The sequence below is a fragment of the Cariama cristata genome, unplaced genomic scaffold, assembly GCF_000690535.1.
Source record: "Cariama cristata isolate BGI_N322 unplaced genomic scaffold, ASM69053v1 scaffold36730, whole genome shotgun sequence".
In the NCBI taxonomy this organism is placed as follows: domain Eukaryota; kingdom Metazoa; phylum Chordata; class Aves; order Cariamiformes; family Cariamidae; genus Cariama; species Cariama cristata.
In genome coordinates, this window is record NW_009594819.1 from 3,378 (window position 1) to 13,855 (window position 10,478).

The 10,478-nt window shown below is 41.2% G+C and overlaps 1 protein-coding gene across 1 annotated transcript in view; it reads right to left on the reverse strand.

Moving 5' to 3' along the window:
* Positions 1-10,478, reverse strand: part of LOC104161054 (zinc finger CCHC domain-containing protein 7-like) — a gene marked incomplete at both ends in the record, with an annotated part of 32,503 nt that overhangs the window by 1,050 nt on the left and 20,975 nt on the right. The window lies entirely within an intron of this gene.

The following is a 10,478-nucleotide window of genomic DNA, read 5'->3' on the forward strand; positions in this document are numbered from 1 at the left end:
GGCATTCCATGCATTTCCTTCTCTCTGGTGCTAAAGGAGCACAGAAGAGTGGCCTAGATTCCAAAGAAATTAGCAGTACTTGGTAAAGCTCATTACAGGAATTGCTTTTTTCTTTAAATCTGTATCACCACGCTCTTTTACTGTTAGAGCCGCTGTGGTCTGCTGCATAGCCTCCAGAAGAATGACAGCAGTGCTTGTAAAATAGGTAGAAACAACAGAAATCTTCCAAAGCCATTTTTTATGAATCTGATCACACTTGCAGGGTCACCTTATTTTGAACCTCTTCAGCCTTGGGTTTAAATGTGTGTTTCAGATTCATGTTCCTCCGTTCACATTCACTCACCAGGAGGAGGCTAAAGGAAGACTAAGAAGAGTGACACATCCAACAGTGATTTGTGACAAAAGGCGGGGAAACAGGGAAAGGAAAAAAACCACCACCTATAAAGTAATTTGTATATTTCTCATCCATGTCTTACAGCGAGAGCTCTCCAGCTAACAGTAGTGTGTAAGTGACTTACTAAGCCGGCTTAGTTTTTCAGGTATTCTTTTATCATAAATACATACAACAGGCAAGGGAAAAAAAAACAACCATGGAATGCAAACATTTGTATAATCCCCTTGAGGAAAAATCTGTGGGTTTAATTTATTGGATCAATCACTTGTAATATAGTTAGTTTTCAGCATGAGGAGTAGCCCTAGAAATCACCTCCACTTTGGACAGGGCTCCTATAAAGCAGAAATAAATCCTACGAGTGATACCCTCCTCTGTCTTCCTACCATGTAGAATTTTACCCATATTAAATCTGTTTTCAAAGCTGATGTCCATTGAAGCCCACACTGGGATGCTGCCACAAAACCCCAACAGGTTCCTTCCGTCAGTCCCTGTCTCCTAGAGAGCTCTGCGACCAGAATACTAGTGCAATACAGCTGTCAAATGCAAAATCAAGACCATTACAGTACTATTCTGCTTTCTGCCTGCTAGGCCTTAAAACGAACCATAACGTCAGTCTGAAAATGAAGTGATTATACTACTCGGGCTCTGCAAGGTGCAGTGTAACGGTAACACGTAGTTACAAAAACGATGTATTATTCCAGAGACACGATCCCTTACATTCCAAGATACTGTCTGCTAAAAGGCCCGCTGAAGAGTCCTGACACCTTCACATGCTCAATGGTCATCCTCCAATGTAAATATTATGATTTTGGCCATCCTTAGTGTTCTTATATTGAAACTCTAGTAAAATCTGCACTGAGTTCAAAACAGTTACCTTTTTCAGAAAAGGTAAATAAGATCGTCCACTGTTTTGACTTGGGCTTTTGAAAATACGTGCCAGCCGTACAGACGTTGACAAGAAACGGAGCACGCTCCCCAGCGTGCTGCAGTGATTTATACGGCTAAATTAGCGAGTAAAAAGCATTTACACACTACTTCAATAGGTGCCTAGGTGTAATCCACACGTTAAACACCCCGCAGGAGATGTGAGTAACTCACCTGGCTCAGGAACGACGCCTGGCACTGGCTGGCCGGTATGCCCCCCACTACCGGACGCTTGCCGTTCTCAGTGGCTAACAGAGGTCCAGACGGAACTCAACGCCAAGCGCCGGCTGCGCTACCGTGCCTCCGCCGCCCTCGCACCGCCGGTGGGAGAGGAGCGCCAGGGGAGCGGCCCGGCCTCGCGGGGGATGACCGCACCTCGAAATGGGGCATAAGGCGCCGGGGCCTTCCCCCGACAGTGGGAGTCCTTCAGACTCACCCGTTTATTGGGAACACGCACCCTGTGACCCCAACCTCCCCCCTCCCGAGCCAGCTCCCTCTGCCCCCGTTTCCTTTTGTTTAGTTAATAGAAAAGGTCACATTTGAGGAAAGAAATTAAACTGAATACTTGCAGGTCAGATTACAACTCTACATAACTTTACTCCTTTCCAAAGCCAAACAAAAAACCCACATGGTATAAAGCTTGTGTTTTCTTATTATTTAAGGCTTAAAAAAAGCATCTAAAGACTCTGGCCATATGGGTACAAAATAAACTATTCATGAACGTAGCTTCTTTATGTTATAGTTTTTTTTGTTACAAACATTTAAATAATCTATATTTGTAGGGTGATATCTTGGAGATTACTTCACTATCAATATATAGAAGTAATAACCTGGTAGATAGCATTACCTATGAAAGGTCCATCCCATCTGCTATTCTTGCTGAAAGCTTTTCATGCACCAGTAAACTCAGTAAATATCAGAAGATAAAGCATAAGCCTACCACGCCATGGATTTACTCCTAATGTCTCCTCAAAGTGCAGCCTGATGCAACGATTACAAATGATTTTTCTTCTAATGTCATTTTACATAACCCTTTTTTCTGCATGAGTAGTTAGTGCGGAATGAATGAATGAATGCCATTAAAACAGTTAATCATTATCTGGGACACTGGCCTTCCTCCCTTCTCAACTAGGAATCTCCATGACAAAGGCCAAGAGATCAAAATGCCAGGGTTGCCTCTCTGGCCTATTTCTGACTGTAATTTTTTATGCAAATAGACCTGCTGGGCAGCTCCCTCTGTGACCTTGAGCTCCCCTTCTCTGCACCGACTTTGATCCAATGAGGGCTCACTTTTACGAAGCTCATTACTACTTAGGATCTGCAATCTGGTTAAATCTCACTAATTAAGGAAAATCTTCTGACCACCATTTTTGTGTATTTCTCTGCTCCTCCGTATTAGGCGACGCAAGGACCTCGACGGTGCGGGTGACCAGAGGCGAGACCCTTTTGTGCAACTCAAACTGCCCGTGTTGGACAAACGCATCTCAGCTAGCCGTGCCAATTGACTTCCACAGTCCAGCATAACGCGTAATGGCACGCTTCGTGATTCAGACCTGTACGATGACACGCACTCGGCTTCACTGACAACCAAGGGCAGCTTGAGCCTGACCCGTGCAGAGTCATCTCTCGTAACTCACAAAGATGTGCCGGACCCAAACTGATAAAAAAGTACCTGCCAGAAAAAAAAGCCTTCCACCCTACCTCGTGCGCCACTGAAACCACTCTGATAACTACATAAAATTCAGAAAAGTTCCCTGTGCCATCCAGAGTCTGGTAATCAGATGAAACAAAGGTCATGCCCTCCATCGAACCATCGGCATCCATCAGCTACCACGCTGCCTCCGCCTAAGGCTTGCAATGAGGTGTGGGAGGTTTTTTTGTTACATCCAACACCAGTTTGAGCAACTTCATTTTAGCATGCGAGGGAATAATTTTGTAAACCCGTCAACCCAGCACACCCCAAGGCTGGCTACCTACGGCTACTTACACCACCTCCAAATCATCCAGCACAGTTCTCACGTGCTGAGAAGAGATAGTTATTTCTTCTGATCCATTATATCAATTGCTATGCTCATACTTAATCTATCAGATAATTTTTACTGTTATTTCTTGTTGCACTCTAAAGATGAGTAATTAAATGGTGGATTAAAGAAAGAAGCGCGGGGGGGAGGACACCTACACAACCCAAACAGCGGATCCAGGGCGCTCCTTCCAACAATGTGCCCGTCACAACCAATGCATGAGTTCTGCATTCCACACAGTCTGTTTTTGTGCCACTCAGACAAACAAGACGTAAGGCTGGGAGTAAAACTCATTAGCACTGATGTTTCACCAATTTCTTGAGCCACTGAAAGACGATCATCAAGTGAATTATTACACACTGTGGGTTGTAGACTGGAGTTGGACAGGGAAACAGTCAGAACAGCTCTATCACTGAAAAATATACATTTATTTTCCCTTTACAAATTATCATAATCTACTTGTATACCAGCTGAAACAATGGCAGGTTAGCGCCATTCCCTTATATTCAAAATTGCCAATATAAGATATCATGTAATATCGTAATTATACTAAGGGTTTTTGTTGTTGTTATTTTCTTTAACCATGTCATGCACCCAGTAGACTTGCATTCCATTCGGTAATTCCTTAATTAGGCAGATTTTTGAAACAAGTATTATGTACACAACAGACCGGAACGTCTCCTTTGGAGTCTTCCTAGTCTATCAGGTGATTGCATCATTAAGCCACACATGCTACGTAGTAAAAATCCTTATGAAAATTCATGACAGAAACATATTGAGCTTGATGTGTGCTAATAAAGGAGAAACATACAAATTTAGTATTTTGACTTTTAATCTCCCCCAAACTCCAAACAATTATAAACAGAATAATTTCTTTACCAAATTTTATTTCTTCATTTTTTCAGCCATCTGAAAAAACTTGCTCTTCCAACAGGAGTTGTGGAGGTCGCACCTGAGTATCTTTCCAGAAAGTGCACCTTGTAATTGGGTTTACTACATGTGCTTGTAACATTCTTTCCACACTTTTGGGTATCAACAAAACACAGTGAAATAACCAAAGAAACAGTGATCTAACCAAACTTTTAGGTTTGGGTTTTTTTTTTTTTTTTCAGTACACGATACACATTAAATTACAAATCAATGGACAAAATTTTATTTTTTGATTGCACAGTCTGGAAAACCAAAGACTTTCTCCGAAGAAGGAATTTCACTTGTTCGGTTGGCAGTACAAGCACTGGAGGAGTGGTTGTTTTCTACAGAAATAAGACATTTCTAAAACGCATTGTAAATAGATGCAAATAGCATCTACAGTCGACTGTGTGAAAACGTTAAAGGAAGAGACAAAAAGTACAATATTATATATTTAAAAGAAATGAATGTAATCTTTTGATACTCTTACAAGCAGAGAAAAAAAATACTAAAATATTAATTCAAAAAGTCTGTTCTGAAAAACGGACAAAAAAAAAATCTCAAGTTCATAGAGAAAATGAATATATGCAAGATAGTAAGGATAACAACAATACAATCCCTGAATGCCTCAAAATCTTCATGGTTTAAAAGGCATCCCAATTTTCTCCAAAGGTGGTGGCATCTATCCACTCGTCCATGGATAATTTTACACGGAATGCAAAACGTTATTTAAATAGGATGGTGCATTAAACTTCAACTATTTCTGATGTAGCCCTCAAACTACAAACCTATCTTTCTTCTATTTTAATTTTAAAGTAAGTTAGCAAACACTTCCTTCTTAATCCCCAGAGACTATCTATACAGTGACACAAATGCACAAATTTATGACAGTAACATAAATGCTCCTCTGAAGTAATGTGCAACATTAAGTGAAATCGTTTCCTGGAAAGATATTATAGGTACCTATATTTTATTTGCCATCTTAAACATATCTGGATCTTTATGACCTTATTTTTAAAATGTATTTCCTTTTTACATTTCCTGGTGCAAATGGACTGCATAAATAAGCAATGTGCTATGAGGCTTCAGACTAGCCGATAAACCCTTTCAATTTTCATGCCAGCTTCTTCTTTTGTAATTCAAATCTGGCTGAAAACTGGCAGCTCTGAAAACTGAAACAAGCACTGCCACAAATACCTTGTAATGCTATCGACCTTGTCTGCCCATGCAGTGAGAAAGGGGGATGCATATGTGTCTGCAGTCATCCAGATAACACAACTCATTTTTTTGGGGGGATAACAGAAGCCAGCCCCGGACTGTGCACCAAAAGCAGTCATTACCAGGCAAGCTGGAGAATAAGTCTCTTCAAAATACACAGCGCATTTAAAAACCATATACAGGGCTCAGCCACTGCTTTCATTACCAATTTTAATTTAGCTCCTTCAGTTTGCCAGCCAGATAAACTCTTTAGTGCTGTTTTTTAATCTATTTGCCACATTTTATGTTTAAGATTATAGTAATATGGGACAGGAGAAGGAATCACTTTTGGAGGAAATAAAGAAATAGATCCGCTTATCAGCGCCCATCAGAAAGTTCATTAATCAGCCAGGCTTTGTGCCCCCTAAATTGAAAGGTTAAATAATCCTCTCAGGAATATTTCTCGGCACCACCGCCAATTGTCCGGAGAGAAGCTGCCATTCACAGCACTCTGGATCGGTGACAGGGTATTTTACCACTGTTTGGAACCCAAACAATGATGGACAAATGGCCTGGCTTACAAAGAAACCTTTTAGTACAAGGATGGAAAAAGGACCACAAGCTTTGAAGTGGGGTGGGGGAGGTGGGCGCGCAGGGAAGAGGCAGGGGAGGAGGAGGAGGAGGAGACTCGTGCATGGGGACACGTATATTTTATTTGAATGTTCATTAGGCGACTCACCAAACGTTGTTATAGATGCACCCAGGCATACGCGCACGGAGAGCGCGCGCGGGCGGGCACCATACGCGCGCACACTCGCCACACTAAGCGTATGCATACTTACACATACATTTATACATTAATCTGAACACAAACATTTGCAAAGCCTCTAAAATCAGAAGATGAACAGAACTACAGCATGGTTATATTTATTAGCTAATACACTGGGGAGCCCAACAAACCCCAAGGTTTTAATTTTTACTGTCATTCTAGATGATTTACAGCTTTCTTTCTCTCTCTCTTTAACCTTTACGTCGTCTATTAATCACCTTCCATCATCAGATGCAAAAGGAGGAAGTACCACATTTTAAGTAACTTTCTTAGGGGACCATTCTTCATATTTACTTTGAGGTGATTTCTGATCACAGCTAAAATTGAAATAAACACAGAAAAAAAAACAGTGCTGCTGGAGGATACAAGATCCCAGAAGAGTGGTGCATCAGTTTGTTAGAAGTGAGTTTTTGCTGGGGTACATTCTAAATAAACAATAATTCAAGCTTTTTTCTTTAAACTTCCTAGTAGCTAGGCTTCAATCTGTAGCATCCTGTACTGATAGACAATTTTACAGAAGCATTTTCGTTATGTTACCAACATGTTAACTGTGCATGTTAATGTCTATCAATTTCCTCATAATTTTTTCATGTGTTCTCCATTTATGAGCATCATATATATTCAGTAATACCATAATTATTTTTACCTAGCTTTGTAACAAGTAACATCCATCCAGAATATGTCTTTGAAAAAATGTCTGACAGCTTATATACAACCATTAACACACAAAAGCTTTTATATGTCCTTCTCGCACATCTATTTTTTCCAATCAGTCTCAACTCCATAAAGTTTTTAATATGACGTGGGACTTTCTGAATAGTCTGCAGTGTCTAAAAATGGATCACAAGATTTCAGATTTCTGCTCTCTCGCATCACATAAATATGCCATTGATAAAAACTGTTCTCTCCAAACCAACTTTTGGGTATCTCAGTGCTATTATTTTCCCTCTCGTTCCTTCCTCACACCATCACCAGAAAAGCAGAATTAATTTAACCAGGGTCTCATCTGCCATCAAAATAAGTCAGAGAGAAACTGGATATGACATGCAAATCCAGTGCAATTAATTTTAAAGCAGAAGATATTTCAGGGTTATCACAGAGTCCACAGAAATCCTTCACTCTTTGTGTATGCTTGTGCACAGGCATGCACCACTCCATTTTTTAAGTGCCAAAGGAAGTTACAAGTATACTTCAGAAACAGAATTAACTGCATGGTCAAGAAACAACATGAAATTAGTTTCTGTTAGCTACAGCATGAGTTGTTACTACAGGTAGAGAAACTATACATTCGAGGGGAGAAGAGAAAAAAAAAAAGGAAAAGAAAAAAAAAAGACACGCAGCTTTTAGATTCAACACTGACCCTGAGAAACTTTGAACCCAGGCAGTGACTGTCCATTTCTTGCAAATATATCACCCGGTCTACTGCAAAAACAGTAATTCTTCCTGTAAGTGTTGCCCCCTTCTACCTGTAGAGAGTCAAAGCCTCTGCCATGCCCCTGCCTGTGCCGTGCCATGCCGTGCCGTGCCGTGCCACGCCAGGCAGCATCGCTGCAGCACCGTCTGCACTGCAGAGGCACCGAGGAGGGTCCAGCGAAAGGGGCCTCGTCAGGCCAGATGGGGACTGGGCTACAGAGTAAAATGCCTAACGAAGCAGCAAGTAAAAGTTTATCAACTTCTGGCAGAGGTGAGAAGACCAGCCAAGGCGGCGGTGTCATGGTCTGTTTCGATGCGAGGTGCTGCCAGCACCGGTGAAGTATGGGGGTGGCTGTTTGTGCCCATCTCAGCCATACTCACGGCCGTTGGGGTATGTCTGCCCAATGTTAATTTAATCCAAATTTAACATTCAAAAATAAGTTCAAAAATAAGGCCTAACTTCACTCCCTTGAAGCCAAAAATTCTGAGGGATGCCATGCTCTTTTGCCATATGGGGGTACCATAGCATATATGCATCTATCATGCAAATCAGCCACTGCTCTGAGACTTCTCCAGCACTGCCATAAAATAGTACCTGCTTCCAGCATATGGCTCTGTGCTACCCATCACTTTATACGGGTCTTTGGTTCCTTTTAATTCCCTTTATGCTTGATTTTTCAAAATTCGAAATAAAAACCAGGATAATTCTGTCACGGGGATAGTAACTTTTCTATTCACATGACAGGACCTAACAAGATGTATTAATATTATTGACATGATAGACCCTCTCAGAATTAAATCAGTGAATACTTTCAGGGAATCCAAATCCGTAGATTATTAACATGATCAAGCATAACTTGAGAAAGTTACCATCTAACGGCTGCGAGCTCCTGGCTGCTCCGAACGCACGGATCATTGACAAGATGAACTAGCAGGTCTGGCAGCGACAGGGATGACCACATCCACTGCTGCCAGCGCAGGGCTCCATAGACTGCTGTTGCTAAATACCTGTGACATTTTAACATTCAAAGCATTTGTATGATAAAATGCAACAGTTTCAGCACTACTAAAGCACATAATTTATAAGCAGCTACCGAGTGGACATTTGACAAGCAAACTGCCATTCCTAGTTAGGATATACACGCAAACAGTTCATGGAGATTTACGCTCTAGTGACATTTTACATTTTTTCCACTTTGCAATACAAAAATGCACCAAAATACATTTTATGTTACCTACATGAAAGTGTAATTTTTGTATGTGTTAAAATGTCTGATAGGTCACAGATAATTTTTGGTTTCCCATGGAACTTTGAAACTGGCTCTAACAGAACTGAGAGAAAACATCTTCAAGTTCAGAGGAATAACTTTCAGGAATGTAGGAACTTTAATATGAATATTCATACAACTGCAGAAAAAGTGCACAGAAATACTTAATTTTTTTTTCTCCAATAAAAGCCTGTTTTTAAAATGCATTGGAAATCTCATTCTAGCTTGAAAATTCTGAATTTCCTTATTTAGATGGTTGATACTTGAAATAGTAAAAGTTATTTAAACGATTGTATAGGTTCACCCTTTCAAACTAAAGGAAAGAGAGGTGAAAATTTTTGCCAAATCTGTAAGCATTAAAGAAAGATCACCTTATCCTTTCCATTAAAAGAGCTGCGGTTATGTATACAAAGGGGAGACACTTCAGCAATGGATCTTACTATGATTATCCTGTTTTCTGTTTAATTAACCACTTATCCAACAGTTTTGGTGTATCACCAAAACAGGTATCACAACAGTTTTGGCGTGTGTTGGGCAAAGGAGGCATGCACCTGGTGGTTTTTCTGTGTTGAGAACAGAGCAATTCCTGCCCACAAGTTCGCGTGAGAGGGAGCAGCTCTCTCCAATCTTTCTCCAGTTGTGAGCACATCCCGCCACCAGGATTGCTGGCACCGCGTTTGAAAAATGTCACATACCACACAAATAGCTTCCTGGGCACTCAGGGGTTAGCTCACCATAGATTTGAACATTCAAAACATTAAAACAGATTAATTTCCATGCCCTTTTAATTTCCATCCCCTGCTTTTCTCCTTTTCTCATTTAAAGGCAGGCCCAAAAGGTACTGTTTTTGCAGAAAACACGAAGTTCCTTAAAAAACAATGATGTGCATATTGAAGCCAGGGATTCCCTGAAGGCTGCCACTTCTCAAAGACAAACACGTTGAGGAGGTTATTTGGAACCCCAAAATCAGAGAAATGGAAATCACTTGGTTCAGTCAGCCAAGCAGTCCCAGACTGCTTCCAGAAATAAATCAAAATACAATTTCTGGTCAAGATGTCATCAGCCTTTAACTGTCCATTTAAAAGCACCTTTGATTTTATTTTCTGGGGAGACAGATGGGGAAGAGCATGCGAGAGAGAAATGTTAGAGAAAGCAGGCATGCTTTTTACCGTGCTTACATGATTAAGTTAAGTGGCAGCTGATAACTGTGCTGCCGGAAGGTTACGGAGCCCACCCAAAACGGCCTCTCAGGTCCACGAAGGAGCCTGCAGCTTTGTGGTCCAGCCTGGCAAGAGCCAGACGCGGACCTGGGGTAACGACCACAACCCCGGGCTATAAAAGCAGGCATCAGGTAGAGATCTGTCTTCTGCAGTAAAGAGGTACCACGACAGTGCCTCTCCTTCCGGGGAAAGCAAGTGGAAGCGCAAAGACACGTTGGCATTTTACACGTAACCAGTTTGAACTTTCTATTTCAACTTAACCAACATACAACACACGCCCCCCTCCCCCCCCAATTATTCAGT